Raw genomic sequence first — 24,081 nt, forward strand, 5'->3', positions numbered from 1 at the left:
AATGCATTTCATTAATGTTTCCTCTTCAATATCTGGTTGCTTTACAATGCATCCTGTTTTCTGACCATAGGATACGATATTCTATTTGTGGTGTTTGTGTGTGCATAGCCTTCAAAAAAGTGAACATAATCAGAATAAGCCATCTGTAATTAACTAAAGATTGCAATGAAAGTATCTAGTTCTATGGATTAAATGGTTTTCTTTTTGGTTAATTGTTTTATAATATGATCAGGGATTCTAACAGAAAACGTTCCCAAAACATGGAAGTGCTCCTTTTCTTTAGAAAATAGATGTGGTTTGAGTGTGGTGGGCTAACACTGAGAATAAGAGCGCCTTTTATTGGTAAGGTTTTGCCATCTGTTCTAATGATTTATTCATACTAAGAAAGAAGCAGGTGAAACTAGAGAATGGAGATAAACAGCAGTGGATATGCGCTGAATTGGGCTGTGATTGTGCAAATGAGTTCAGTGTTAACACTAATGTTCCGCCAATTGCTATCATTCAAGTGACATCTTCATATGCTATTATGTGGTCTTGAGATGCAAAATATTAAAGATATAATGCAGAAGGCCTATTTCTAGGCAAATAATTATTTGTATCTGGTATTCAGATACCATTCCCTTTCACAGGTAGCAAAAAATTTAAGGAAATGTTTTGATGAAAAATCTCTGCATCAAAGATTTCTGGAAGACGTGAAGATTTTGCAAGATGTTTGCCCTGTTTCTAAGTCTGTTTTATTGAGTAATTTTCCTCCAGCTTATGTCTCAACCCATATAATGTTTCCTTTATGGAGCTAAATATCCAAAACCCAAGAGTGTGGAATTTTTACATAAAAATTAGTGTAATCAACTTCACGAATTTTATTTTATTATGTAGAGGCTTGGGCTGGAATAGAGCTCATATGAGGCTGTGTTTTGGATTTGTGCTGAAAACAGTGTTGGTAAAACAGGGATGTTTACTCTCCCTGACCATGGGAAGGGGTCACTGAATTTGTTGTTTTCATGGATAGGAGTGTCCCCTACATATATGTAACAAAGGTTTTAACAAAAAAGAAAAAAAAATAAACACACATGCAAAACAAGTAATCCCTCAGTAAACATTCAGAAAATGTAATTATCATACACGTTGAGACTTAAAAACTTCCTATACTGATTTGAGACTTGAAAACTTTCCATACTGATTCTCTGTCTCCAATTATAACATGTAAAAAGTTATGCTTATTTCTGTGGTAAGGAAATCAAACTAGAGATTGACATGTTAACTATACTTTTTCATAGGTGTCATGTCTGGCTATTAAAATAATCAATTTTTTTGATAAGCTCTTGGAATCAGACTCCATTTAAAAATAATGTTTTTGTAAGTTCATGTCTTTGCTTAGCACCTGCTGGAGATAGAAATGTGTACTGACACTGGTTCTTTTAAATTTTGATAGAATTTGGTGGTCCCATGAGCTGTGGATTCAGAATTCTGTATATTGGTTTGACATGATGTAGAAATCCAATCTATGTCTTCACAGGAAAAGTTACATTTTAGTAAGTAAATTGCAATTGAAACTTCTGTACAGCTGGGAAGGGAGCACTCCTTATATATATTGTTCATTATCTAAAATTGTAATGGTTAATCATAATACAGAAATTATTTTCATTATTATTATTTATTCATTTGCAGTGATAAACACTTGTATTTAGTAGTATAATTAAGAAAAATGCATAGAAACTTCCTAGCACCTATTCCCATTCTCTGGTATATTGTTCAACTTTCTTATTTTTCCCTGCATTTTGACAGATTCAGATTTCCTTAAAAAGGAACTTATAACAGCTCATCAGCATTTTGAATTTCCAAGTAAAAGATTCTGATAAGAACATCTTCTTACACTGTGTTGAGCCCACCTAGATATTTTCCTTTCTTCTTTTTCTTCTTTTGTTGGCTTTCTATTTTCCTTCTTTTTTTAATGTTCTTAAAACACATTGCTTGCTTGATCTCCATCTATTTCTACCTTAAGTATGACTGTCTTCAGCCATTACCTACTGAAGTTATGTAATAAGCTTCCCGAGCACTGATTGACATCAATATAATTATGTTTCCCCAGACTAATGTTCATTATTCATTCACAACATGGGTTTGTTTTAGCTTTATGGCATGTAATCTTCACAATTTGAAGATTATTGTCTTATTGTCAAAGAAATTTGACAATAATAACCTGACTATTTAAAAGTTTTTGCCATAGCTAATACATAGTAAAATGAACTTAGCCAAAACCAAAATAGACAGCTCCAGACTGCCAAGTCAGTACAAAATACGTAAAATTCTATTGGTTGCAACAAAATGGTATTTGATGGGATACAGATGACTTTGCTAATAAATAATCAACTATTTTGAAGACTAATTATTACCCATTACAAAAGTAATGGTGATTAAATCTGGTTTAGCTTTCCCAGGGATTTTAAGTTGAGCCTCACCTATTAACATTAAGCAGTATTTCAGAATGTGTTTATTACTGTATTTTAGCTGATAAATTTGTAAGATATTTTCTAGTTTTCTTTTAATTCTGAACATTCAGAATGTCGTGTTCAAGGTCACTAGAATAAGTATTTAATTTTTAGGGTTTTTGACTGATTGAACCATAATTGTATCAAAATTTTCTACAGTGCTTTGCATCTCTTCCGAGGCGAATGTAAATGCTTCAGATAAGAATTTTTACCTTTCCAGTAGATGATAATAATTTAATAATGGAAAATATTTAATTCTTAGAAAAATGTCTTCTCTAATATTTAAGGTGCATTTTTCTTTTCCTGATTTCATCTCTTCATCCTAGTTTCAGTTTCTCCCCTAACATATCAAATTAATTATTTCTGAACATTTATCTCCTTGAGTATTTTTTATTATTAATATTTATGACCTGTACATTAATTGTAATTTAGCCACAGTGTTTAAGTCACATGACTTCTTATTAATCTATCCTATGTAAGTAATGAATGAGATACAATAGGTTGAGAAAGGAAAATCAAGATTCTGATGCTTTCTCTGTAGTGATAGCCTTTTATTTTTTTACTTTAACAAACACATTGTGTCTTCTTACTTGATGTTAAAGTGAGTTATTAATTTCTCATTGAAAATCCACATTTTACTTGTCTTTCTTTTTCATAATGAACAGAATGATGTAACAGACAGAGTGGCAAATCTTTTGGGTAAAGAGAGAGCTAAGCTACTGAAAAAAGTGAGAGCTAATAAAAAAAAGTCTCAGGTGCCTGACTTACAAAGGGAGGTATCCTCTGGAACACAGACAACTGATTAACAAAGAAATGGACAACAGTGTCAAAGCAATAAAACATTGCCACTTACCTTGAAACATGTGCAGGATGACTAGAACTAAAAAGAGGAAAGCTAACTTAGGGCTTAAATTGAAGAGAAAAATAGGTTCTATCAAACAAAATCTGAACACAATCTGTATGTTCCTAATTGTGTTGTTTCACACACAAGAGAGGAAATAGATGCTCGGGGTAGAATTTTCTTCCCTGTTTCCTTTGCCTTATCTTAAAATTTGTGTAGCCAGTTGAAGAAGTGGCAGAACATCATTCCATACTTGATGGAATGTTGTGGTGGTTTGAGAGGAAGTGAGTTTTTTGGGATGCTGTGGTCAAACCAATGGGTGCTCAGATTTGAATGTTGGCACCTGGTGTGGCTACTGAGGACATGGATACACCTCTGAGAACACAGGGAATTAAAAACAGAGAGCTCCCAGGGCGAAGCTCTCTTGGGTTCCAGTGGTGAATGAGGTCAGACATCCCCTGCCTGACTGCGGCCTGGACAGGGGAGAGGAAGCCATGAGGCCTGGTGGGGTGGGGCCTTGGACAGAGAGGGGAGGTGAAGGCCCTTGTAGGATGGAAGGGTGGAGGAACATTGGAGAGTCATCGGGCAGCACGGCTGGCTGAGAAGGAGAAGGAGGGCTGCGGTGAGAAGGTGCCCGACAGGGCAGCCATGGGAGTTCTGGACAGGAAGAACTATTCCTGGTCACATCTCACAGCAGACACCAGGGAGCATATATTTTCATGGGGGCACTGGCATTGCACCAGCATCAAATCATGACATATGTCTACAGGTTTTTTTGAGCCAGGGCTGATCTTCAGTTTGCCCAGTACATGCACTGGCAATGTCCAAGTGATCAAAATGGAGTCCTGGATGAGCATTCAAGGGGCGTGGCAGAGGAGGAACAGGGGAATGCAGAGCTGTTTAGGTCAGCACTTCTATTAAATAAATTGTTAATCAAGCAGCATCCTTAATGGATTGAATAATGCTCAATATAAGAAGGTCTGATGGCTGTTTCGCCCTCCAAGTGCACCAAGCAAGATTAATACATCTTAAAGGAGCAATATACATAGAACACACAGAGAGGGGTAAGTGAAGACCTTGAATTGACAGCCTCATGTAGGAAAGCAAGAAGTAAATTCCACTAGAAGATAATTGATTCTTCAGGGACCTTTACCTGTCAGATTCAATAGTAGGTTGGAAAATGCTGCTGCTTTTTTTAAGGTGCAACTGAAAGAAACCGAGTGAATGACAGATACCTACAATTTTTCCTTTTATTATGCAATAGGTTTTCTTTTCAGTAAGATTAAGCTGTGCTGAACCAGATATCCCAGTGGTATTCCAATACTCTGTGGCTAAACTAAACCCCAAATAGCTGTTTATAACACATAGGACTCTGAGTTCCTTATGAGTATGGCTTAATAAACAAAACAAGTGCTAGAATAGTCTAAACAGTCAACAGCCATACAGCTGTATTCTTATATCTTTTCAGCATACTAAAAAAATGGCATAATAAAAATAGACAAACCAAAACTATCTCCAGCATGAAGTTGAAAGTGTAAGGAGGCTGCTTCTAAACTATTAAGAGTATGAGCACTTTGAGAGTAAAGGTTCCCTGTGGGTGTCTCCTGATGCCCTAAGTTTTATCTTTCATATTTTCCAGATTCTATACTGCATCAGTAGATAACTCTTCATATAAACTCTTCTGTTCATAAGTTCTCCTCACAGTTTAGTCAGACAAAACAATATTTTTCCAGCCTGAGAACCAAGGACACCATTGCAGCTTTAGGCTCAAGAAGTATAAACAACAGTGAATTGAGGAAAGCAATCTGAAAGGATGGGACTTCATAACCTAAAGATGTAATTGGGCAATTAACCCCAATATGGAAATGGACCAAAACTTATTAAAGTGTGAAAACTCGTGACCCAGGGTCCATCTTGGGTGAAGCCACAGCCCAAGGCTCTTGTACTGCCCAAAGTGTATCCTTTGAAGGCTTTTTAATAAATACCTACTTTATTCCTTTACCTCTGCCTAGCCTCTGTTCTGGGTAGCCTCTCCAGGCATCACTCCCAGCATTGGTCCTAGTCCACACTTGTGATTAGAGTGTTGAAGAACTTGGAAGAACTTTCTTCTACTGATTTCAGTCTGCATGTAGGGACTGACAGGACTATACAACATGTATTCCTCTCCCCCTCTGGGCCTTAATTCTGATTCTCTCAATGTTTCATCTCTGCAGAAGATGAGGGGAAACGCATCTCTCTTCTGTTCCTGTCATTATCTCTTTTTTGGTGTAGAATTTTTCATGTGTTGTAGCAGGTCTCCATAAAATATTATTTTCCATTGGATTATAACAAAATTTATGTTTTATTTTCAATTATTACAATTGCAGTAATAAAGTATTACTTATATTAATCACTTGGAAATATTAGCAAAGTAGTTTCAAGCTTTTAAAAACTATGATTTATCATAGCATGAAGGAAATTAGGCTGGAAGAAAATTGCTTACTGATTTTAAGTAATTCTTCTTAAACTAGTGTAATAAAATACCTAAAAAATAAATTTCAAATGAAAATAGATTTTGAGAGACATTTCTGTTTTCTGTGAGGTTCTCTCTGACCCATGGACAAATTTTTTTCCAAACTCTTTTTGAAGCACTAAAAGTAAAAGAAGAGCTCAGATCTTTCTAGGCTCTATAAAATCTTTTGTCATTTAGCAAAGGTTCAAAAATAGTAGTTTAAATTTCCTGGTGAGTAGGAGTAAATGACAAGGGTTTATTTGTTTAACACTACAACTTTGGAATGATATCTGACTTTTTCAATTTGAGGAAAAGACATTGCAAGATTGCTAAGATAAATAAGGGCATTTTAAAAATATATCTCATTTAACTAATTTCTTTGAGATAAATATGTGGGAGGGAACCACCTTCACAACAAAAACACCTTCATATAGTCCTAAGAAAAACTAGAGAGCTTTGCCCAGGCTGACAAAATGAGGTAAACTTCCTTAATGGAATGTAAAAATCCTTCCCTGGAATCAGCTTCAGCTGTTTACATTCTTTCAAACATGAATTCAATTTAGTATTCCTGAAAATTCTTCCATGTGATCACTACAAATCCCAGATTCCACCTTGGAAGCTCTGTAGCAAGTCTTCCTACTGTGTCTAAGTTAATTGTGTTTTTCTGTTATTCATCTACCTCTACTGAAATCAATGAGAGAAGATTCTGTGTGTTGGCCAACAGCTGTAATGTCATTATTAATTTCTCTGCAGTACCCTATTTGAATCGATAAGGGGCCAAGAGGTCTTGACAAGACATATTTTTTCTAATATTGATCTTGATGACCAAGCTAGTGCCCTCAAGTCTAACCATTGATTCTAAGAGACAGAACTCTCAAGCTGGAGGCCAACTTTATGCTATTAAACACATCAGAATTTCCAATTAAAGAAAATGTCACACTGTCATATTTTTCATCACAAGCAAAAGGAATCTTACTACACACATTAAGAATAGCATGAGGTGCAGAGATACACTAGAGATATGTACTCTGAACTTAATTACTTGTTTTACAGACTTCATTCAAATTTCAATCAGATTCACTAACATTCCACTACATGGAAGTTGATGTCCTTCTATTTTTCCTCAATTAAAAAGTTTAAGAAAGCAATTTATTGCCTTGTTTTCACTTTCATTCCCTGACCATATTTCCAATTAAATTTTTGGGAGTCTCAATCTGAATACATTTTTGAACAAACGCACCCATTTCATCTGGCCTGTCTTTTATCAGTCAAGGACCAGTTGTTGTTGATATTTCTCTATTCACTTCATTTTAAAGTAACATGAATCAAAACATGCAAAAGATATTCAGAGCTGTTGGCTAAATGTGAATATCTGAGAAATCAAACAGTCAAGAAGAAATTTATCTTACATATCTTAGAACACTACAGCATTTGATCCCTAAACATGCAGTATGAATGTCTGGGTGCAAAGATATCTGCTGGCTTATAGGAAGTTCATAGCTACATGCAGCTTAAGGTATATTTAATATACCTAGCATAATTTTTAGAAAAAAAAAATTATGACAGAAGACTGCTTTATAGTTAAGTTCCGAAGACATAAACGGATTTCTAGTCATTTGATAACACAATAGTAATGAAGATGCCTGATTCTGTGATAGTATATGTTAGGGATTAGGTTATAAATTATGGCTGATGTATTATATGCTCTAAAAAACCCAGCAAAAGAGAGCTGTTGTCTCAGAAAACTTGTTGCTCAAATTAAGGGAGAACACAGAATCAGGGAAAAGATCCGCAGGGATTTTTAGGAAAGGCTTATATTAAAAATTAAGATTAAAGAGAAGTCATTTCTGCGCATCCCCTGCTTAAATAAGGACTAACCAGCTTCTCAAAACTGTACAGTGCTAACCTAAAAATTAATGGAAATCACCAAATTTTGATACAATATGTCTTGAAGTCTTAAGATACTTAGATGCCAGAGCCACACATGAGTACTGCACTTTGTAATTTGCTAGCCCAGCTGGAGATGACAGGCCCATAGATGTCAGCCCTGTCTTGATTTGCCTGAGGTCACACAGGTTCTCCTTTACCAAACAGAAAATTTAAGAAGTAATTCTTATCCCAAAGGCTTTACTTTCCAAAACTCATTATCCGCATTTCAAATTTCAGCTTTACTTGGTTTAGGTTTCATAGGAATTATACTGAAGTGCTTTTGTTTCATAATTTAGTAGAATGCTTTATTTAAAATATTTTTAAGTATTATTTTCATCACATTGTTTTACCAACTATTATTCAGTTTATAAGAATATCCTGAAGCTTTTCCTCAGCAGAATTTCTGTCTGAAAACACATATTACAGTAGAATTCTAGGTTATTTCTGGAAATATTAAAAGGAATGAATTCATTAGCTAACACCACAAAAATTTTACAGTACATTCTTCTTTTTATTTAATGAATACTTGAATCTATATGACAAAGAAAAAGAGGAGAAAATAATAGGTATAGATAGATGCCTATAGTAAAAATGTGCAAGGAATATACCTGGTTTGCTACAAGGATTTACCATTGCTATAGAAATGCACTAGGACTGTATTTAGGCTTTCAAAGTTTCCGGTTTTAAACACTGTTGCTTTCTGCTTTTACTTGCATTTTCTTTGTCTTTGCAAAACTTTGCCTGTGGCAGCTAATGTGACAGTTTTTAGGTCAAAAGAATTTGCAAAGTTTCAAGAAAATTGAAGAAAAAAAACCTGCATTATAAGCTATTAAGATTTTACCTAACTGAAAACCTAAGCTTAGTTAAAGTTTCTATAATTTCTTGAAACTCAGAAGTGATTTTTTATTTAAATTTTATGTTTTTCATGGACTTAAACCTCAACACTTATATTCCAGATAACTGACAGCATATATACATTAGGTCTTCTCTAATTAATTGTATATCCCTTTAGAGATGAAAAATTATCATACTATCAGTTTTTTGAGGGTGATAATCTGTCAGGGCTGTCACCATTTCTAAGTGTAAGTTAATTTCTAAAAGCTCTCATAAAAATAATCGAGTCTGTTTCTTTTGGATGAATGGAAAATGAATTTTTGAAGACTTACCTCTTTTTACCTGAAATGTTTGGAGACTGCACTGAAAAAGTATATTGCACACATTACAAACCATCATGAAATATGGCTTAGCTGATGACAGAAAAGATGAATTCAGTGTTAACCATGATTGACTGTGACTGGGGGATCAAAATTTAGGAGATTTTAGTTTATTGTTTTCTAGCGTTGACTTTAAAAAGTAAAAATACATAAAAGGTAGGAAACTGAATGCAATGTTAAAAATGTCTGTCTAAATATACAAGAGGTTTTATTTAAAATGTATAGCCATGTAAAATTGCATCTCATATTCTTAAATTTCTGCCATTAATTATGAAAACTACTACCTAACAATCAAATAACCTGAAGGCATTCTGAAAGAGAAAAGAATGACAAGATTGGATATAAGGTACATATTTCAAATCTGAAACAAGTAGTTTTATGCTACCATAGGTATTTAACATCTCTTTCCACAGTGAATCTAAGGAAGGAGAAGATGGATTCAGAGATTCTCAAGTGGCAATTGACAGAGTGAAAGATGGTGGATATATTTGACAAGACAAAACAAGCCTGCTTTTGGATTGGAAACAGCTTTGTCAAAACAAGGCCCATACTTAAAAACTTGGTTTTTTTGGTTCAATTCACAGTTACATATCCAATGCTGGAAATAAATATATCCTAATTATTTAGTCCTATTTATACAGATACATATGATGCTAACTCTACAGTAAGTAGAGAAAAAAAAAATTCTTCAACATTGAAAAGGTCACAGTAATCTTATTATAGATTTATGGAGGTAATTTTTAGCAAGTCATATTTTCATCTGTTTGGGTTATGTTCCACCCAAAGACAGTCCTTACACAGCTTCAACTCCAGTCCAATTAAAAGATCCTAGTTCAGGCAGGATTGATAGAAGAGAGCAATACAAAATTTAGATTGCTTTTAAAGGAATAATATAATCACTTCTCTGTTTAGAATGCATTTGAAATTCTTAACTGCTTCCATTTAACTTCATATGTGCATACTAAATTTCTGTTATTTTCTAAAATCCTTAAATGTTTTCTCAAGACAAGAAAAAGGTCTCGCCTTTGTGAGCACAGGATCATTCACTGAGTCAGCTCCTAGCTGATGTTAGCTACCTTGGAACCTGTGTGTTATTGTGGTTTATGTACTGCTTGTTGCAATACTGAGAATTCATATAATACCATGGGGGGGATTTTGGGATGATAAATAGCATAGTTATTTAAACAATAGTGATTTTAGAGTAATGCTCATTAATACAAAGAGTCATGGCTACATTTGCTTAGATGAAAATTGTTCACAAAATCAGGTTCATTTTTTCTGGTGATTAATGGAATTTATAGGGAGACCTGTGCAGAAAATCCTTTAATATGATTTTTTCTTTTTTTTTTTAATTACTAATTTTCACTTGAAGGGCAGATATGTTTTTTTTTAGTTTTGTACCAGCATGAGCATACACCTAAACAAACTTCTATAACTGCTGCCTTTGTAACTGATATGTTGTCTACTTAAATCCAAAATACTTTAATTTTGTTCACGAATTGCTTTCTCATTTATAGAGGAGAAAAAGAGATATGTGCTCATTTCATGAAACAATGAGAGATTAATATTTTTTTTTAAATTAAGAATAAGCATGTCTACATGGAATTTTAATTTGCAAAGGCAGCTTCTGACAACTTTGTCTATGAATAGACGCATTACAGTTTTTCATGCTGAAATTAATATATGGCAAATATTTATTTTACTTCTACAAATGTTTTAATTGTTGCATCTTTTAGAGTATTTCCACAAAATTGTCTCGTCTTTCTGCAGTATTTTCTTTAATGTTCTTGTGCCAAACTTTAGTAGAAAATTCCCCAAGAATAATCAAATACATGGAAAATTATTTTCCCACCCTCAAATATATTCAAAACAAAATCTGACTTATTTCTCCATTTTCCTTCTTTATCAAAGTAAAAATTTTGACTTTTTTGTACATGTGTATCTAGAGTAAGGGGATGACATTTTTAAAAACCAGTCAACTTGTCATTCAAAAAGAAGAAACTGGTTAAAGACGCCAGTCCTTTTAAGAGGGATGTAACTTGAATTTTGAGCAGATGACCTGCTACTTCTGCTGCTTTAATTCTTTTAATGAATACATGCACTCTTCACTCCTGTCTGCTAATGTGACTCAATTAATTGTACAAGAAATGTTATAAACATTGATAATTGTTAAACATTATACAATGTTCCATGAGTTCCACCTCAACTACTCAGGAGATAATTCTCTTTTTTTTGTGAAATGTCAAGCAATTACGAGACATTTCCTGTTCAGGAGAGGAAAAGGGAAGGGAAAAGTGGGAGGGGACAGAAGGAAGTGGCGGAAGGAAGTGGTGGAAGGAAGTGGTGGAAGGAGGGAAGGAAGTGGCGGAAGGAAGGAAGGAAGGAAGGAAGTGGCGGAAGGAAGGAAGGAAGTGGCGGAAGGAAGGAAGGAAGGAAGGAAGGAAGGAAGGAAGGAAGGAAGGAAGGAAGGAAGGAAGGAAGGAAGGAAGGAAGGAAGGAAGGCATTTTGATTCAAAGCATAGTGAAGTTTTGATGTAAGTACCTTGACCTTCCTTCTTTGTGTTTATACTAGAACTAGTGTGGTTTTGGTATGTACTAAACATATTTCAAGGACAGTGCAGCACAGGCTCTCCAGATCCTTAAACTGACTTTAAACTGAAGGAAGGTAGGTTTAGATTAGATGTTAGGAAGAAATTCTTTACTCAGAAGGTGTAAAGCACTGGAACATGTTGGCCAAAGAGGTGATGTATGCCTGATTCTTGGAAGTGTTCAAGGCCAGGCTTGACAGAGCTCTGGGCAACCTGATCTAGTGAGTTGCATCCCTGGCTATGGCAGATGGGTTGGAGTTAGGTGGTCTTTAAGGTCCCTTAAAACTCAAACCATCCTGTGATTCCATGAATGTTCAGTACAGACTACCCCATGGGCCTTATGTATCTTGTAGGGAACTGATCTAACACTTAGATATACTGATCTTATCATTCTGTGCTGAATGATTTCCTACTGTAAATTTCTCCTCACTCCTTTGCTAAACCTAGGGAAGACTGAAAAAAAATATTCTGGGCTAACTGTACTGTTTTTTTGTCAGGATAGAATTAATTTCTTCATTGTAGCCAGTGTTGGGCTGTGTTTTGAACCTGTAGTGAAAACAATGTTGATAACACAGGTTTTAGTTATTGCTGAGCAGAGCTAACACAGATTCAAGGATTCTTCTATTTCTTGTACTGCTTTGGCAGTGAGGGCACTGGGCATGCACGAAGTCTCGGGAGGGGACACATCCAGGAGAGCTGACAACAACTGACACAGAGGATATTCCATGTCATATGGCATTATGCTCAGCATGTAGAGCTGGGGGAAGAAGGAGGGAGGGGAGGGCATTGAGAGTGATGAAGTTTGTCTTCCTGAGTCACTGTTAAGCACAGTGGAACCCTGGTTGTCCTGGAGGTGTCTGCCCACCTGTTCATGAGATGTGGTGAATGAGTTCCTTCTTTTGTTTTTCTTGCATGCACTAATTTTTTTTTTTAACCTATTAAACTGTCTTTATCTCAGCACATTATAAAAGCAATAATAAAAGCAATAATAATAATAATTTATTTATTTATTTTTTACTGGATTTTTGTATCTATACCACACATTTGTTCCATGCATGAAAGTGCAAACCCAGTATAATTTTTTATTTAATTTGCTAATGCAGCAATGTAAACTAATTTAAAAACAGACATGACACATAATTGACAAGGGGTGCTATTACAGCTCATTTATCAAACAGGTTAAGCTTATGAATACAGTTTTACATTGAAAATTCATTGTTTTTACCTCTGCTGAATTTTTAATAACACATGTGTCTGATGATTTCAGGATGATATCACAATCAGTGTTTTCTTTTCTCCAAAATAATCTCAGGGCAAAATGATATCTGGTTTGTGGCCAGTTCTGGCCTGAAATCCTTTTTAGGCCTAAATGGGCCAAAAAATATGCCTATGTGCTTTGTCCTGTAACTCAGGTAAATTGCTGGTCCATACCTCAGTATACTGGCAGCGAACAGGATCATGCAATTTGCTTTATTTCACTCACTTCTTGAGTAGGATAGATGCTACTGCAATATTTCTTTCATAATGTTTCAAACTTATCTGATAATTTTTAAATATATTTATTACTCTGGCCTTTTCAAGGAATGCTAGGAGCAACAGTGCAAATATTCTGTTCAAAATCCAAAAAAGAAGTCACAAGTTGAATCTTTTACTGCCTTGATTGTTGTCCGCTCTCCCGGACACATCCCCTCCCAAGACTTCGTGCATGCCCAGTGTCCTCACTGCCAAGGAAGTACAATTTGAAAGTAATATTGTTTCTGGCGTGTGGTAGTTTTCTTTGTTTAAAAGAAAAATACTACTCCTTCAGAATAAAGAAATATTCACTTATTTCTGAAAATAATCTTATACGCATTTTCGTGAAGAGAAGAGGAGTTTGAGAAGAGACTTCACCACAGTCTGCAGCTTCCTCAAGAGGGGAGGTGGAGATGCAGGCACGGATCTTTTCTCTGGATCTTTCTCTACATTAGTTCAGTGATAGGATCTAAGGGAACAGCATGAAATTGTGTCTCTGGGGAGGTTTAGTTTGGATATTAGGAAAAGATTCTTCATCACTCAGAGGGTGGCTGGGCACTAGAGATGGTTCCCAAGGAATGTGGTCACATCATGAAGACTGACAGAGATCAAAAAGTGTTTGGACAATACTCTCAGGCACAGGCTGTGGTTCTTAGGCTGTCTTGTGCAGGGTGCAGAATTGGATTTCGATGATCCTTATGGGTGCCTTCCAACTCAGAATATTCTATGACCCTGTGGTATAACAGCCACTCTTCCTGTGTCACTTGCAAATTTGATGAGAATATTATTATACAATCATTAATTGAAGTATTAAAATGGACTGGACACAGTATTGACCCTTGGAGTACACCACCAGTCCCTGGCCTCCAATTAAATATTGCACCAGAGATCACCACTACAATGGTCTAGCCATTCTGTCAGTTTATATTTCATCCTAAAGTCTTTTCATCCAGCCCATACATAAGCAGCTTATCTATGAGGCTGTGAATGTGTTACTGAAGTACAGGTAGAAAATTGCCACTGCTCTCCTCACTTCTGCAAGGTCAGTCATTTCATCGTACAAGTTTATCAAGCTGGTCAAGCATGACTTCCCTTTCGGGAAGCTGTGCTGACTATTCCTGATGATTTTCTTGTCCTTCATGTGCCTGGAAATAGTATCCAGCATTAGCTAATCCATAACCTTCCCAGGGACTAAGGTAAGGCTGAATGGTGTGTAGTTCCATGAATAGGCTGTATGTTGTTAGAAGATTAATATCAGAAATATTGCTAGGACTTGTGTAACAAGATGAGCTGGAGAGATCTTTGCTTGATAATATTTCTCCATGCACCAATAACCTCATGGCTTTTTCAATAACATATCAAAACAACTCTGAATATTTAAGAGTTCCAACACTAAGAGGAAGAGCAATATTTGTTTGGAAACCATTAAGAGAATGAAAAAGAAAATTAATAAAGCACAGGAAACACATTAAGGTGTTGGTATGTGATTACCTAAGTCAGGCACCTTCATCTGAATCTATAATTTTTCCAGATGTAGCCATGTCCCCTTCCCTCCATTTTGCTTTAACCTCTAACATAGACGAATTCCAAAGGTTGATGTAGAGAAGCAAGGGGAAGGGGAAATGGAGGAAGAGAAGGAAGGCTAAAAGAAAGGTATTCAGAGCCGCTGGGAATGAGGATGAACAAAGATCTAGTGGGTTCTATGGGACAGTGTTGCACTAGCTGAAAACTAGCTGTGATTTGAGGTACAGAGCAATGTGAGAAAGAGAGCAAGAGGACAATTGTGGGCATTTAATAGTCTTGAGGTGATGGAGAGACCTTCAGTCTTTAGCCCAGTCAGGACTCACATTATGGGAGCAATGAAAGCAATGTTGGCAGGAGGACACTTATGCATGTTGGAATAATGTTTTCAGTAAAAATTAATGCCTTTAGCATTCTTCCCTTGTAGTTCTAAATCTGGCATTTGTTCCAAATCACACTTTTTCTATCACAATTTCAACTTGGCTTTAACTAAATTGATATATTTAGAAAGGAATTTTCCTATGTTTAAAATATTCAAAGTATGTATCTGCCCCCTGATCATACACTTAGTAAACAAAGAAATATATTCTTCATTAAATTCTTGTATGACTAGCCCTAAAATGTATCTCTGATCTTTATTTGCTCCACCTATACTTAATTTGCACAGAATTGTGGAATCTATGTGTCATTTTCCAGTGTAACTTACTTTCACCCTGGCTTGGTTAGAAAATGCTCTGAATGACATGGCAAAGCCACTGAGGCCACTGTTTAGTCACTGAGCCCTCCTCATTCTCCAGTTGTCATGGTGCTGCCTCTCAGTACCTTTGTCTGCTTGAGAGAATAGTTCAGTCATCTTTTGTCCTTAGAGTTTTTTAGTTACAGGTACTGTGTATTGTGAGATCTTTACTCCTGCATTTCCTATTCTCTTGTATTGACTTATTAAGTAATGCTATTTTCCTTGCTGTTTTAATAGACCACTCTTTTCTAATTAAAGGAGAATGAGAGAATGAGAAGCAGCGTGTTTCCAAAGTAAAGTGACAGGCAGGAGACTTAATTTCTTTTACTGTTTAGACAGAGGCTCACTGTTTGACTTTGAGAAAATCACTCAGAAGGTCCAAATTTGCAAGCAGCTGCACAAAGTTTGGGTGTCTTTCTTTTGTTACCTACCATGGAGTTTTGTTCTGAGTGGTGTTCAACAGAGAGAACAGCACTTAAAGGTGATGAGACGTGCAGGTACTTGACAGATTCAACAATTAGGATAGTATTAGAGCACTTCAAAGTCAATATCTTAAAACCCTAGATGATGTCAAGCTTTTTCTTTTTTCTTTTTTAATGCTGACTTGAAAAATATTGTTCCCTGATTTTCGTACCTGCAAATAGGAAATAATAGCCTTCACAAGTTCTGTTGATTGAAAATGTTTATAAAACTTTTTAGGATTGCTTGTTTTATATAATAAGAGATTTATGTTAGTATTATTACGTTACACATACTGGGAGCATTACAAACAAGACCAGAGGGAAACTGACTCACTTTGCTAGATTATGGCTATTCACCAGGTCTTCTGAAAAACAAGACTTGAGTCAGTCTTCACTGCACACTGATCCACATTATTGTGTGCATTATGAGTCAAAAAGAAGAGAAACACAATTAGTCATAATTCTGTCTTTCCTCTTAGAAAGTGATAAATATCCAAGAAAAATCATCTGTGGCTACAAAGTTGAAAGAAAACATCCTGTTCGTTAGACTTGAAAATAAGTATCTTTTCACAACTAAAAAGAATCTGAGCAAACAGATGCATCAGAAGTTGAGCTTAGAGGAGTTCATCATGAGCTGAGTACTTGCACTGACCACCAGTGAACTTGTTTCTAAAGGATATTATTTTACTAACGATGATGCAGCAGCAGAGCCAGCAGAAACATCATGTGTGGTAGAAAGGTGGCCCTGTATATAAACATGAAGATCCTGTTGGAGTGGAGTTGGAAAACAGGTTTGGGCAAGGAACTCTCTCTCAGTTTCCTTCTCCCATCAATATAGCTATGTTTTACTGTGCTGGAAGAAGCTTAGTTGCATGACAGATCCCTTGGAGAAGACTGCACTATGACAAGACAATTCACAAAAAAAGGTGAAATTAAACTCAATAGCAGTGCCAGGGTAATAAATTAACAAGCAATAGTATGGCAACAGTCAATAGCATCAGCAATCAATCATATAGCAACAATCAATATAAAAATTTCCAATAATTAATATAGGTTACTGTGAGTTTTTCATTAGTGAAGCAACTTCTCACCAATATAAGATGATATATTACTTATATGGATGTAAATTGCCAGTTTTGAGTGAATTAGGTTTCAGAATTGGCCAAATCATGTTGAAATAAAGGACAAACCAGTCACTAAGAGAGATCCAGCCATCCCAGAGCTGTTAAGGACAAAATGAAACCACTCCGAAAGTGGGCCCGAAGCAGCAACCAACACCTTAAATGAGTCTGACTTCAAAAATGATTGACATCATGGACTCTGGAGTTAGCCAGGTATCCTCAATGAGAGTCTAAGATCTTGTAGAAAGTTTATGTAGATTTCAACTTGTTCACAAAATTAAAAATATGTGCAGCATGGGAAGTTTTCAGGGAGATGGAAGCTCTATTTTAGAAAAAAATTAAGTTCTTTGTCTATTCTAGAGATATAAAAGGGCGTAGAACACATCATTTTGAGCAATTAGTAGATGCTGTTGATGTCTATTTTTCATCCAGACTACCAAAAAAGTTGTGACGTTTCTGTTTGTCCAGCCCAATTTTGTTTTTCAGCACTGCTTCCACTTTTTCAGAGACTAAGTTGCAGTTTCTTGAGGTTTGCACTTACTGATGGTATCACAGGAGGTCACCACTTTCCAGCCTCCTCGCCTGTACTTTTAAAGAGGTCAGCTGCATTTTTTCAGTATGTTTCTTGTTCCAGGACCCAGTTCCCAAGCTCATGGCTTCCATACCAGCAGGAATTTTCTGTGTTAGTACTTTTCCACTTTCTAAACTTTTTGGCTGCTTGCATGACAAAGTTATATTAGTATTAGTTGTGACTCAGAGTAAAATCCCCAAGTAAATCATGCAGCACTGTGTTGCTCACTTTCTACATCTCCTGATGTTAGAGAAACAGGAAACAGAAGTTAAATATTATGCCACTTACAATATTTGTAAATGATCTTTAGGATCTGAGTGTGTGTCCTCAAAGTTTCATCTGTACAGCTAACAATTATCTTCTGCCATATAATTTTGTTCTTTCAAAATCTGCACCTAAGCAATTGAGTTCTTCCAGTACTGAGCTCTATAGTTTAATGGAAATGGCAATTAAAAACCTCATATTTATTGGCATCAGCTCTTGGTGACCTTTAATTTACTAATTCATGTTTCCATGGCTTTCTTTCTGAAAAATGGACTTTAACTTCTATTGTGAAAAATCATGGTACACTGCAGACAGCGCCAGTTGTGTGTGTTACAGATATTACAGACACCATTATTATTGTTATTATAATGCAAGTGAGGCAAGAAGGACTATTCTGGGATACCATCTTACTGTTCATGAAGTTTGTAGATGGAAGTAGTCAGTCCAAAATTACTTGTGAATATCAATATATCATTTAAATGTAAAGATGGACTTGTTGCTACATTTTTAAGAACTTGAATAATGATCTCTACTTCTGTCTACCAGATTAAAAATGTATTATGAAATTATTGTTTTGAAATTACTGAGATATGTGCATATATTTAAAATAAATTCCTAGATTCACAGGCTTTCTGAAAATTTTTCCACTGGAGAAGTCCACAAAAGACAGGGTTGAGGACTGTGTGGTACCTACCATTCCTTTGTGCGAGTAAATAATTTCTCATCACTTCAGGATTTGAAGTTTGTTTTCTAAGTGGAATATTTTTATTCTAAATTTAAGTTCAGAACTAGACACATCTTCCCTTGGGGCTGGCCAGATTGTTGCCCATCACACAAGGACAGAAATGCTTTCACACTTCCAACTAAACCAGTAGAAACCCTGTCCTGTGTTACATTTGATTTCTCTATAGGTTGATTCAAAGCAGACATTCAAGGATAATGTGAGATGGGAGAAATAGCCAACTCGTGGAGTAGTTTTATGTGCTTAAACTCTATTTTATATTACCAGCAATGGACAGTGTATTTGATAAGGACTCTGAGGAAGAATTTCTTACCATTAAGATATATCTGGTACATCTACATGGTCTGTAATCTTCACCTGTCAAGACTGTACAGTACCAGAAATAGATTGAAGAAAATAGCAGAAGAAAAAGACTCTAAATGGGAAACATTGCACTAAGATTCCAAAAGCAGGATTGAAACTCAAATACATAGTAGAAATACTTGGGTTTTTTTATAGCAAGCTTATTCTTCAGTGTACCCTACAGTACAAGGCCTCCCAGAGGACATTTAGGAACGCAGTAGTCTTTGATCTTATCAAAACTGTGTTTGCTGAGGATGGTGCCGTCTGCCTTGCAGTCACCAGGTAGTCTGGTTGCACAGCAGGAACCTCTTTCCTGTAATACAGACACAGATAGTGAAAGCTGCTTCATCTGTCTGAGGGAGCCTGGAGTTTCCCCTAGTTCAATGTGGGAGGTATTGCATTTCTTAGAAAAGCTTTTTTCCATGCAGTCGATGATGCCGTGACATGTTTTCAGAGTAGCTAGGGGCTGTGGGCCCATTTGGCACAGTAGGAAAAAGGCTAAACTGAGTGAGAGAAAGGTCTGATTTGGCCACTTCAAGAAAAAAAGGTAGAATTATTGAATAGACATGTGAGAAGAAGATAACTATTTTTCCGATCTGTGCTACATCAGAAATAGTAGATTTGTTTAATAAATTCTGAAGGGCAAGTCAATTGAAAGGATATTTTAATGAAAAATAAAGGATTTACCCTTCAACACAGAATGAAATTTTAAAAGGGCATAACTTTCCTGTGTGAGGTCAAAAGCAGGAGAAAGGTCTATACAACTCTCAAGCTATTTTTTTTCCAACTACAGCAGGTCTCAACGAAATTTCTTGCTGAATCTATTGCCTCTCTATTTGCCTCTCCTACCTTGCCCTTCCACAATATTTAACAGCTTTATAGCTGCTTCTCCTTTCTAACATACAGAAATCCACTGATTCTTAAATGGTCATTAACAAGAATGTAATCTGTCTTGTCTGAGGATCACTGCGAGACAGCATAGCCCTACAGTGAGCTATTCTTCACATCCCTCCTGCACAGCCTTTCTAAGGATACTGATTTTACACCGCTCTCCACTCTAATTTCCTGTTCATTCTACAGTATAACATCTATTAGTCACAGAAAGTTGGAAAGTTAAAGACTTTGCAGCTGGAGTACTCTGAGGCTTGCAAATAGAAAGGTTTTAGACCTTTGTGTGTAATGGGCTGTAAAAGTAAAAGCTGTGATTTATTGTTTCTTTCAGCTGCTGAAACCTAATGGCTAGCCCACCTTCTGTGGAATTCAGTGATCTGCAGATGTTTATATCCAATAAAATGTTTGAATAAATTGTGATTCTTTTCCTTTTAATGCATCCTGCTTCCATGTAACTGTGGAACATTTCTTTCCAAATTATATTTTTAACATTCAGTTCACAGCTGAAAGTAACACAGATTTATATTTATTTTTATAACAATAGAAGTTTTTTAAAATGAAACCTGTGACCATTAGTAGTTTAAAAATCATTATTCCTGTTAATTCATGTTAAATCGGCCTATTTCTTATTACCCTCTCTGCATTGCATCCTGTGTCCTACCATTCAAGGTCTGTTTCTCCATACCACAACCATATTCCTCTATGCTATGTTGCTATGTTACAGTCATAAATATCAGATTCTGTACAGAAAACTATGTGTTACTACCACATATATGAAAATTTTACCATAGGAAGATAAGCAAAAGCAAAATTAAATAAGACCTAGTTTCTTTTAAATTTCAAAAATTGCTGTTACAGCTCTAGCATAGAGCTCATACCAAAGTTTAGCTAGGTAAGAGAAGTTCAGACAAAGTAAACAAGGCTGTCTTATAGCCTTGAAAATTTGTGCAAATATCATGGCATGCTGGTAGCTGTAGCAACATCTTATTCACTGGGCTACAGGATCCATTCCACTCAGAGAAGTATCTAGGGCTTTTTCTAACTTTTAGCTAAATGCTTCAGGGCTGAGATAGTCAATATCCAGGTGCTGATTGGAGAAGCTCATGGCGTAGTCAAATGAAATAAAGCATGGTTGTGCAGAAGTGCTTCTGTCAGAGATGGAAATTGATGGAGATTAATCTTTGTCTTCATAATCTTTATAAAATTTCACTGTTTTCTGCAAGGTGAACAAACTCTAAAAGAAGGATGAGCAGATTGCCTTCCTTTGCTTCATAGATCTAAATGGTTTCTGGACTGCAGATGCAGCTTTGAATCATTCAAGCGGTACAAGGCAGAGTTGTAATATCACCTAAGTAAATTCTTATCCTCTAGGCTGGCCTTTAAAAATATTAATAGGAGCGGCAGCAGATTTTCTCCCTTATACAGTTTCTTTGCTTGTTTGTTTCAAAATATGCAGTGTAAGTCAAATCTATTCTCCAGTCCCTGAATTCAGTGCCTTTCCAAAGGCAAGGTCTAGGTAATAGAATGAGGGAAGATTGTTCATAATTCTTATGTGAATTAGCTATGAAACTGATAGTCAGTTCTACCACAGTGTTTTGGTAGAAGAAATTTGGACATCTAATACATTTCCTGCCAGTCACATAAAGAGGTATAACCAGAACTCTTAGTTGGCTATTTGTTTGGTTGCTTTGTTTTGAGGAGGGAAAAAACTATTTAATAGATGCTGCTGGTTTCCCAGGACAACAGGTGAAGTATACAGTTAAGCAGAACATAAAGACATTCCCCATGATTCCTTTTGACAGGATGAAATAATGAAAAAGTCAAGGGAAGAAGCATTTAAAAACTTGATCAGATTGAATACAAGAAAATGAAAAAAGGAAAAGCTTTAACATGATACAGTTGTGTTAATTGTTTGGTTAATAAACAGTTTTTTACAGAAGAAGAAGACTGGGTTTTAGCCTTTATGTGAAAATTAATCTAAATGCCCATGAACACCACGACAGTGATTTTTTGTTTGAGTTTTAGGGGTTTTTTTGTTTGGGTCTTTGGGGAGGTTTTTTTTTTTTGATTTTTGCAGGTTTTTTGCTTAGTTGATTTTTGAGGGGGAGAGGTAAGGGTTTTTTTTGCTTTCTTAATGGAAGTTGCTAACAATTGTTCAAATTTATTAAGTGTTGTGATTTCTCTGTTGTCAATTTAACTTAATGATTGAATAGTTCAAACAATAATTATTTTAAGAAAGTCATGCTCTATTTTTTTAGGATAATAAGCTAAATGGAGACACATGCCTCTAGCGTAATTTCAAATGAGTACCTTGAAAATGAAATAATCAACAAAGTCATAATTGCATGCCACCTGAAAAAGGTCACTCTAAAAAATTCCTGTGAGAAAACATCTTTACAAGAATGCTCATGAGCTGGTTTAAATTCAAACAACAGAAATTGTTTTACATTCCTTCCATTATAGATGAGTCTACCTGAACATAGGAGGCTAATAATGTGAACTTGTACATTTTGCATTCTTCCCAGCACTGTCTTTTCTTAAGGGGTAGCAAATAAAAAGGAATTCTTAATTTCTCTTAATTCCCTTAATGATTTTTTGTTCTTGTTGCAAGAATAAGGAGGTTTTTTCCCACCAAACTGCATAAAACAAAGACTTTTACATTCTTATCCACTCTGAAGCAAGACAGGTAGCTTGGATTAAACTCATACAGCCAACCAGCACTGTCATGTCACGCAATATGCAAGTAATGAAACATAAAGAGCCAAATGAACATATGCATACATAGAAGAAAGTTTGACACATCTAACACTTTAACAACAGCTCTACACACGTGTAACATTTTTTTCCCCCCCACAGATTATGAAAAGGGAGTCCTAATACTGTTGGATCCAGCACAGCATCTGAGCATCGTCAGCTTTCACTCATACAGGAACTAATCTGTGGAGATCAGTTCTGTTTTGAAGAACAACTTCTGCACAGCCAATTGGAAAGTTGAGGTACTGGATATTTAGACAAAACTGCTTTTGGGATATCTTTATTGTTTTTAATTTTTGCCTTTATTGGTTTATAAAGTTCAATTCAAACACAGATGCTCTCATGAGCAATTTAAACTGAATAAAGTCACAAATGGAACAGAGATTAAAAACCCAATCTAGTTTTATGGATGATATTGCTTTATTTTTTACCATTGGTTTGCAAAAGGTTCTGTTTTAAAAGTGTTTACCACTCCTTGAAAGTGTTTAAAATTGTCACTGCAGTATACTCTTTACCTGAATGTGCTGAATTAATTTTGAAGTCTAATTTTTATGTCATGTTTAGTTCCATATAATTGATTCTAGAAATCTCTGTGGATGAGTCACAAAGTCTATATTGCATGTCTAATCTCTCAAGTATTTCAGTGGGGCTTGATCTAGGTCTAGAATATGTGAATTTGCTGATATGACAAGTGAGTTCCACAAAGGTAAACCTCTCGAAAGTCACGGATAATGCCCCTTTTAGGAGTTACGGTTTCTCCAGCTTATATTAAGTGGTTTGTATAATAGAGTACTTGCTAGAGTACTGAATAAACACAAATTTGTATTAATGAAGCAGGTGAATGAGAAAGTGCTTTGCTCAAGAGCCTGTTGTGATACAAACCATTGTGATGCAGCAGCAGCAGATTTGAGTAATTTGAATCTGATATTCACTATACAGATGAACAATGGTTATTCAATTTCAATTTATCATGAGTACAGCCACAGATTGAAATAAGATGGAGTAAATGTCTGCGGTTATCTGTTAACTGGTGTGCTTTATCATTTCATAGCTGAATGACTCATGACCATGTAGTTCATAACACCTCTAATTAATTTTTGAGTTGAGTCTTTATTCTTAACCTCAAACTATGGTTTATTAATGGGTTAAGGTAAAGAGCTTGCTAAAGTGTAATGTGTGGCTGTGCAAACATATTTGGAAGGTCATAGTTCACTATTGGATATCAGATGTTTTACCTGCCTACCCAACTAATTGAGAATCATACCAAAGAATCAGAAAGCCTTTGTAATGAATGAGAGAGACAGTGACCTCCAAAAGACGTAACTGAATTAGAACTGATGAACTTGATATGAGTAGATTCACAGTGTCATTTTAAAAATAACACAGTTTAACTCTTTTTCCTGCCCTTGGAAATGTATTGCACTAAAAGCATAGGAAAGATTGGCAAGTGAATTTTAACTTGCTGGTTTTTAAATTTTTTTTTTTCGACAAGTGTTACAAGAGTAGAAGATTTATTGAAAGATATTTGTTGTATAAAAATATTTTGGTTCTGAATGCACGCAAAGCAGGCTTTCTGTAATCTAAGAGATGTCTTTAATAGTTTTGAGCAAAAAG

At 35.6% G+C, this 24,081-nt stretch overlaps 1 protein-coding gene across 7 annotated transcripts in view; it reads left to right on the top strand.

Moving 5' to 3' along the window:
• CNTN5 (contactin 5) overlaps positions 1-24,081 on the top strand; it is a 619,341-nt gene that overhangs the window by 173,678 nt on the left and 421,582 nt on the right. For all 7 annotated transcript variants that reach the window (XM_074535151.1, XM_074535149.1, XM_005482597.4 and 4 more), the window contains one exon: positions 22,570-22,709. The gene's annotated coding sequence lies outside the window, so the exon portion shown is untranslated. The remainder of the gene's footprint in view (positions 1-22,569; positions 22,710-24,081) is intronic.

This window comes from Zonotrichia albicollis, chromosome 2 (assembly GCF_047830755.1).
Source record: "Zonotrichia albicollis isolate bZonAlb1 chromosome 2, bZonAlb1.hap1, whole genome shotgun sequence".
Classification (NCBI taxonomy): Eukaryota; Metazoa; Chordata; class Aves; order Passeriformes; family Passerellidae; genus Zonotrichia; species Zonotrichia albicollis.